Here is a 9,238-nt window from a genome sequence, read left to right on the forward strand (position 1 = left end):
CAGTAGTATCGATGGATTGTGACATGGAGCAAAACTTGAAATTAAAAAAAAAGGTGGTACATATAGAGAGCGCTCGTCGCCAAATTATGCATATAGTAATATTAAAAAGGCTAGTCACAATAATGGTGTCCAGCACAACCCACCCCTCAAATAAAACTAAGCACCCTGGAAATCTTTGAAAAAACTAAGCACCGTGAAATTCTTTGACAACTAAACTGCTGGCTATATGATGTTGGCCATATATATTGTACGTATATAATGTGAAGAAACGAGTGGTAGTACCATACCAACTAAAAGATGAAATTTAAGAAATACTAGTATGTACTAAAGAGTTGAAGTAACAAGAAGAAACATAACATAGTTCTGCTGGGGGCTTAGCACAACACACCCCTAAAATTAAATTAAGCACACCTGAAATTAAACTTTGCAACTATTCCAATAGACACTGCATTAGAACCACCAAGAGCAACCACACTGCCACCTTACTCAGAGTCCTTGTCCACGTCCTCGACTTTGTCCTTGTCCCTCTTCCTCTTGGCCGATACTTCTTTGCTTGAACCGCACACATGGCTCTTGATCTTCATCCAACCCTTGTAGATATTGAAGCAAAGGTAGCCATCCATTGCAGCGTAGTGGATGTGGTCTATATCTAGTACATTCTGCTGCCATGCATGACGATGAAACGTGTATGCAGGTTTCTCCAGTTTACCGTATGAAGGATGAACCATGGCTCCTGCCAGGGTCAGCATTGAAGGCTGACGAGAGGTGCTACCACTTGAGCACTGCGTTGGATTTCCCCGAAGAGGAGAGGATAATGCAGTAAACTAGCGTAAGTATTTCCCTCAGTTTTTGAGAACCAAGGTATCAATCCAGTACCTACACAAAACAATAGCTACTCGCAACTAACGCGATTAGGGGTTGTCAATCCCTTCACGGTCACTTACGAGGGTGAGATCTGATAGAGATGATAAATAATATTTTTTGTATTTTTGATATAGAGATGCAAAGTAAAAAGTAAAAGGCAAAGTAAAAACAAAGCAAGTAATAAAGTAATGGAGATTGATATGATGTGAATAGACCCGGGGGCCATAGGTTTCACTAGTGGCTTCTCTCAAGAGCATAAGTATTCTACGGTGGGTGAACAAATTACTGTTGAGCAATTGACAGAATTGAGCAGAATTATGAGTATATCTAGGTATGATCATGTGTATAGGCATAACGTCCGAGACAAGTAGATCGAAACGATTCTGCATCTACTACTATTACTCCACTCATCGACCGCTATCCAGCATGCATCTAGAGTATTAAGTTAAAAACAGAGTAATGCCTTAAGCAAGATGACATGATGTAGAGGGATAAATTCATGCAATATGATAAGAACCCCATCTTGTTATCCTCGATGGCAACAATACAATACGTGCCTTGCTACCCCTGCTGTCACTGGGAAAGGACACGGCAAGATTGAACCCAAAGCTAAACACTTCTCCCATTGCAAGAACTACCAATCTAGTTGGCCAAACCAAACGGATAATTCGAAGAGACTTGGAAAGATAACTCAATCATACATAAAATAATTCAGAGAAGATTCAAATATTATTCATAGATAAGCTGGATCATAAACCCACAATTCATCACTCTCAACAAACACACCGCAAAAAGAAGATTACATCAAATAGATCTCCACAAGAGAGGGGGAGAACATTGTATTGAGATCCAAAAAGAGAGAAGAAGCCATCTAGCTACTAGCTATGGACCCGTAGGTCTGAAGTAAACTACTCACACTTCATCGGAGAAGCTATGGTGTTGATGTAGAAGCCCTCTGTGGTAGATGCCCCCTCCGGCGGACTCCGGAACAGGCCCTAAGATGGGATATCGTGGATACAGAAAGTTGCAGCGATGGAATTAGGTTTTTGGCTCTGTATTTGATCTGTCGGGGGTACATAGGTATATATAGGAGGAAGGAGTACGTCGGTCGAGCAACAGGGGGACCACGAGGCAGGGGGCGCGCCCTAGGGGTGGGTGCGCCCCCCACCCTCGTGACCTCCTTGGTTGTTCCTTGGAGCAGGGTCCAAGTCTCCTGGATCACGTTCGGTGAGAAAATCACGTTCCCGAAGGTTTCATTGCGTTTGGACTCCATTTGATATCCTGTTTCTTAGAAATACTGAAATAGGCAAAAAACAGCAATTCTGGGCTGGGCCTCCGGCTAATAGGTTAGTCCCAAAAATAATATAAAAGTGGAAAATAAAGCCCAATATAGTCCAAAACAGTAGATAAAGTAGCGTGGAGCAATCAAAAATTATAGATACGTTGGAGATATATCAAGCATCCCCAAGCTTAATTCATGCTCGTCCTCGAGTAGGTAAATGATAAAAAAGAATTTTTGATGCGGAGTGATACTTTGGCATAATTTCAATGTAAATCTTCTTAATTGTGGTATGAATATTCAGATCCGAAAGATTCAAGACAAAAGTTCATATTAACATAAAACTAATAATACTTCAAGCATACAAATCAAAGCAATCATGTCTTCTCAAAATAGCATGGCTAAAGAAAGTTATCCCTACAAAATCATATAGTCTGGCTAAGCTCTATCTTCATCACACAAAGTATTTAATCATGCACAACCCCGATGACGAGCCAAGCAATTGTTTCATACTTTAATAATCTCAAACTTTTTCAACTTTCACGCAATACATGGGCGTGAGCCATGGACATAGCACTATAGGTGGAATAGAATGGTGGTTTTGGAGAAGACAAAAAAGGAGAAGATAGTATCACATCAACTAGGCGTATCAACGGGCTATGGAGATGCCCATTAATAGATATCAATGTGAGTGAGTAGGGATTGCCATGCAACGGATGCACTGGAGATATAAGTATATGAAAGCTCAACAAAAGAAACTAAGTGGGTGTCCATCCAACTTGCTTGCTCACGAAGACCTAGGGCACTTTTGAGGAAGCCCATCATTGGAATATACAAGCCAAGTTCTATAATGAAAAATTCCCACTAGTATATGAAAGTAACAACATATGAGACTCTCTATCATGAAGATCATGGTGCTATTTTGAAGCACAAGTGTGGTAAAATGGTAGTAGCATTGTCCCTTCTCTCTTTTTCTCTCATTTTTTTTTATTTGGGCCTTTTCTCCTTTTTTTATGGCATGTTTTTTTATATAATTTGTCCGGAGTCTCATCCCGACTTATGGGGGAATCATAGTCTCCATCATCCTTTCCTCACTGGGACAATGCTCTAATAATGATGATCATCACACTTTTATTTTTCTTACAACTCAACAATTACAACTCAATACTTAGAACAAAATATGACTCTATATGAATGCCTCCGGCAGTGTACCAGGATATGCAATGAATCAAGAGTGACATGTATGAACGAATTATGAACGGTGGCTTTGCCACAAATACAATGTCAACTACATGTTCATGCAAAAAAGCAATATGACAAAAGTAATGTGTGTCATATGAACGGAACGGTGGAAAGTTGCATGGCAATATATCTCGGAATGGCTATGGAAATGCCATGATAGGTAGGTATGGTGGCTGTTTTGAGGAAGGTATATGGTGGGTGTATGATACCGGCAAAAAGTGCGCGGTATTAGAGAGGCTAGCAATGGTGGAAGGGTGAGAGTGCGTATAATCCATGGACTCAACATTAATCAAAAGAACTCATGAACTTGTTGCAAAAATTTAGAAGTCATCAAAAACCAAAGCACTACACGCATACTCCTAGGGGGATAGATTGGTAGGAAAAGACCATCGCTCGTCCCCGACCGCCACTCATAAGGAAGACAATCAATAAATAATATTGTGCTCCGACTTCATCACAAAGCGGTTCACCATACGTGTATGCTATGGGAATCACAAACTTTAACACAAGCATTGCTTTTATATTATCACCTCCATATCTCAAAACAATTATCAATCATCAAACTTATCTTAGTATTCAACGCACTCAAAAGAATGTTTCACAAATCTTGAATATCAAGTATATTATCTTTAAGCAAATTACCATGCTATTAATGACTCTCAAAATAATCTAAGTGAAGCATGAGAGATCAATAGTTTCTTTAAAACAAATCCACCACCATGCTCTAAAAGATCTAAGTGAAGCACTAGAGCAAAAATTATCACGCTCAAAAAGGTATAAGTGAAGCACTATGAGCAAAACTATCAAGCTTAAAAGATATAAGTGAAGCATATAGAGTATTCTAGCAAATTCCAAATCATGTATGGCTCTCTCAAAAGGTTTGTACAGCAAGGATGATTGTGGTAAACTAACAAGCAAAGACGCAAATGATACAAGACGCTCCAAGCAAAACACATAACATGTGGTGAATAAAAATATAGCTCCAAGTAAATTACCGATGGAAGTAGACGAAAGAGGGGATGCCTTCCGGGGCATCCGCACGCTTTGACTTTTTGGTGTCCTTGGATTATCTTGGGGGTGCCATGGGAATCATCAAGCTTAGGCTCTTGGCACTCTTTGTTCCATAATCCATCAAAGAATTCACCCAAAACTTGAAAACTTCACAACACAAAACTCAATAGAAATCTCGTGAGCTCAATTAGTGAAAGAAAACAAAAGACTACTTTAAGGTACTGTAATGAACTCATTCTTTATTTATATTGGTGTTAAACCTACTGTATTCCAACTTCCTTATGGTTTATAAACTAATTTATTAGCCATAGATGCATTGAAATAAGCAAACAACACACGAAAAACAGAATCTGTCAAAAACAGAACAGTCTGTAGCAATCTGTAACTAACGCAAACTTCTGGAACTCTAAAAATTCTACCAAACTACTACGTACTGGAAAATTTGTTTATTGATCAGCAGCAAAAAGAATCAATGCCAAATCACGTTTCTGTGATTTACTGAATCTTTTCTCGTGAGCGCAAAGTTTCTGTTTTTCAGCAGAATCAAATCAACTATCATCGTAGGTTATCCTATAGGTTCTACTTGGCACAAACACTAAACAAAAGATAAAAACACATCTAAATATAAAGTAGAAACAAAATTTAACACTAAACAGGAACAAAAACAAATAACAAAAATAAACTTGGGTTGCCTCCCAACAAGCCTATCGTTTAACGCCCCTAGCTAGGCATAAAAGCAAGGATAGATCTAGGTTTTGCCATCTTTGGTAGGCAATCCAGAAGTGGCTCTCATGATAGATTCATATGGTAATTTTATTTTCTTTCTAGGGAAGTGTTCCATGCCCTTTCTCAAGGGAAATTGGAATCTAATATTCCCTTCCTTCATATCAATAATCGCACCAATCGTTCTAAGAAAAGGTCTACCAAGAATAATAGGACATGAAGGATTGCAATCTATATCAAGAACGATAAAATCTACGGGCACATAATTCCTATTTGCAACAATAAGAACATAATTAATTCTTCCCATAGGCTTTTTCATAGTTGAATCCGCAAGATGCAAGTTTAGAGAGCAATCTTCAAAGTCACGAAAATCTAGCAAATCACACAAAGTTTTGGGAATAGTGGAGACACTAGCACTCAAATCACACAAAGCATGAAACTTATAATCTTTAATTTTAATTTTGATACTAGGTTCCCACTCATCATAGAGTTTTCTAGGGATAGAAACTTTCAACTCAAGTTTTTCTTCATAAGATTGCATCAAGGCATCAACAATGTGTTCGGTAAAGGCCTTATTTTGACTATAAGCATGAGGAGAATCTAGCACGGATTGCAACAAGGAAATACAACCAATCAAAGAGCAATTTTCATAATTAAATTCCTTGATATCCAAAATAGTGGGTTTAGCAACATCTAGGTTTTTATTTCTTTGATTCGCACTTTCATCAATTTCATCATCAAGATCTAGAAACTCCGAATTCTTAGAACGCCTTCTAGGTAAAGGAAGATAATATTCAGTTTCATCAAGATTCATATTGCAAAACGAAGATTTAATAGGGGACACATCAATAACTTTTAGATCTTCATCTTGATTTTCATAGGAATTGGAAGAACACGCTTAAATAAAAGCATCTTTGGAAGCACGCATCCTAGCGGTTCTTTCTTTGCACTCATCAATGGAAATTCTCATGGATTTGAGGAACTCATTGATATCATGCTTAGGAGGAATAGATCTAAGCTTTAAAGAATCAATTTCAAGAGAAATTCTATCAACATTCCTAGCTAAATCATCAACTTTAAGCAATTTCTCTTCAAGCAAAGCATTAAAATTCTTTTGTGAATTCATAAACTCTTTAACACTACTCTCAAATTCAGAGGGCATCTTATTAAAATTTCCATAAGAGTTGTTGTAGGAATTTCCATAATTATTAGAAGGATTACTAGGATAAGGTCTAGGATTAAAATTCCCTCTATACGCGTTATTTCCAAAACAATTCCTACCAACAAAATTCACATCCATATATTCATTATTATTCTCAATCAAAGTAGATAAAGGCATATCATTGGGATCAAGATAAGTATTTTTCGTAGCAAACATCTTCATAAGTTCATCCATCTTTTCACTCAAAACATTGATTTCTTCTATAGCATGCACTTTTTTACTAGAAGATCTTTCGGTGTGCCATTGAGAATAATTAGCCATAATATTATCAAGTAATTTTATAGCATCTCCTAATGTAATTTCCATAAACGTGCCTCCCGCGGCCGAATCTAAAAGATTTCTAGAAGCAAAATTCAATCTGGCATAAAATTTTTGTATGATCATCCATAAATTCAAACCATAAGTAGGGCAATCGCGAAGCATCAATTTCATTATTTCCCAAGATTGGGCAACATGCTCATGATCAAGTTGTTTAAAATTCATAATATCATTCCTAAGAGTGATGATCTTAGAGGGAGGAAAATACTTAGAGATAAAAGCATCTTCGCACTTGTTCCAAGAATCAATACTATTTTTAGGCAAAGACGAAAACCAAACTTTAGCACGATCTCTAAGTGAAAACAGAAATAACTTCAATTTGACAATATTATTATCTATATCTTTCTTCTTTTGCATATCACACAAATCAACAAAATTATTTAGATGAGTAGCGGCATCTTCACTAGGAAGGCCGGCGAATTGATCTTTCATAACAAGATTCAGCAAAGCGGTATTGATTTCACAAGACTCATCATTATTAAGAGGAGCAATCGGAGTACTAAGGAAATCATTATTATTGGTATTCGAGAAGTCACACAATTTGGTATTATCTTGCGCCATGGCAACAAGTAATCCAACACACAAGCAAACAAAAAGGCAAACGAGAAAAAGGCGAAAGGGAAAGAGAGGATGAGATTGCGAAAGAGAGGGCGAATAAAACGTCAAGGGTGAAGTGGGGGAGAGGAAAACGAGAGGCAAATAATGTAATGCGAGAGATAGGGATTGTGATGGGTACTTCATATGGTTGACTTTTGCTCCCCCGCAACGGCGCCAGAAATTCTTCTTGCTACCTCTTGAGCACTGCGTTGGATTTCCCCGAAGAGGAGAGGATAATGCAGTAAAGTAGCGTAAGTATTTCCCTTAGTTTTTGAGAACCAAGGTATCAATCCAGTAGGAGATCACGTTTGAGTCCCTCGTACCTACACAAAACGATAGCTACTCGCAACCAATGCGATTAGGGGTTGTCAATCCCTTCACGGTCACTTACGAGGGTGAGATCTGATACAGATGATAAATGATATTTTTGGTATTTTTGATATAGAGATGCAAAGTAAAAAGTAAAAGGCAAAGTAAAAACAAAGCAAGTAATAAAGTAATGGAGATTGATATGATGTGAATAGACCCGGGGGGCATAGGTTTCACTAGTGGCTTCTCTCAAGAGCATAAGTATTCTACGGTGGGTGAACAAATTACTATTGAGCAATTGACAGAATTGAGCATAATTATGAGTATATCTAGGTATGATCATGTGTATAGGCATCACATCCGAGACAAGTAGACCGAAGCGATTCTGCATCTACTACTATTACTCCACTCATCGACCGCTATCCAGCATGCATCTAGAGTATTAAGTTAAAAATAGAGTAATGCCTTAAGCAAGATGACATGATGTAGAGGGATAAATTCATGCAATATGATAAAAAAACCATATTGTTATCCTTGATGGCAACAATACAATATGTGCCTTGCTGCCCCTGCTGTCACTAGGAAAGGACACCGCAAGATTGAACCCAAAGCTAAACACTTCTCCCATTGCAAGAACTACCAATCTAGTTGGCCAAACCAAACGGATAATTCGAAGAGACTTGCAAAGATAACTCAATCATACATAAAAGAATTCAGAGAAGATTCAAATATTATTCATAGATAAGCTGGATCATAAACCCACAATTCATCGGTCTCAACAAACACACCGCAAAAAGAAGATTACATCAAACAGATCTCCACAAGAGAGGGGGGGACATTGTATTGAGATCCAAAAAGAGAGAAGAATCCATCTAGCTACTAGCTATGGACCCGAAGGTCTGAAGTAAACTACTCACACTTCATCGGAGAGGCTATGGTGTTGATGTAGAAGCCCTCCGTGGTAGATGTCCCCTCCGGCGCAACTCCGGAACAGGCCCCAAGATGGGATCTCATGGATACAGAAAGTTGCAGCAGTGGAATTAGGTTTTTGGCTCCGTATTTAATCTGTCGGGGGTACGTAGGTATATATAGGAGGAAGGAGTAAGTCGGTGGAGCAATAGGGGGCCCATGAGGCAGGGGGCGCGCCCTAGGGGGGGCGCCCCCCACCCTCGTGACCTCCTCGGTTGTTCCTTGGAGCAGGGTCCAAGTCTCCTGGATCATGTTCGGTGAGAAAATCACGTTCCCGAAGGTTTCATTCCGTTTGGACTCCGTTTGATATTCTATTTCTTCGAAATACTGAAATAGGCAAAAAAAATAGCAATTCTGGGCTGGGCCTCCGGTTAATAGGTTAGTCCCAAAAATAATATAAAAGTGGAAAATAAAGCCCAATATAGTCCAAAACAGTAGATAAAGTAGCATGGAGCAATCAAAAATTATATATACATTGGAGACGTATCAGAGGACACCAGTCGATTCTTCTGGAGGTCGAAGGTGTTGCCTACAACGAGGCCTATCCGACGCAGGACTTCTTTGTCGTTACCAAAGTCTACAATAACGAATTTGACTAGGTTGCTCTCGAGGAAGTTCTTAAAATCCTAGCACTCAACGTTGGCATGGCATATGTGGTAGACCAACCATAAGTCATGCACACAAACTTGGATCATGGAGGGCTT

Source organism: Triticum aestivum, chromosome 6B, assembly GCF_018294505.1.
Source record: "Triticum aestivum cultivar Chinese Spring chromosome 6B, IWGSC CS RefSeq v2.1, whole genome shotgun sequence".
In the NCBI taxonomy this organism is placed as follows: domain Eukaryota; kingdom Viridiplantae; phylum Streptophyta; class Magnoliopsida; order Poales; family Poaceae; genus Triticum; species Triticum aestivum.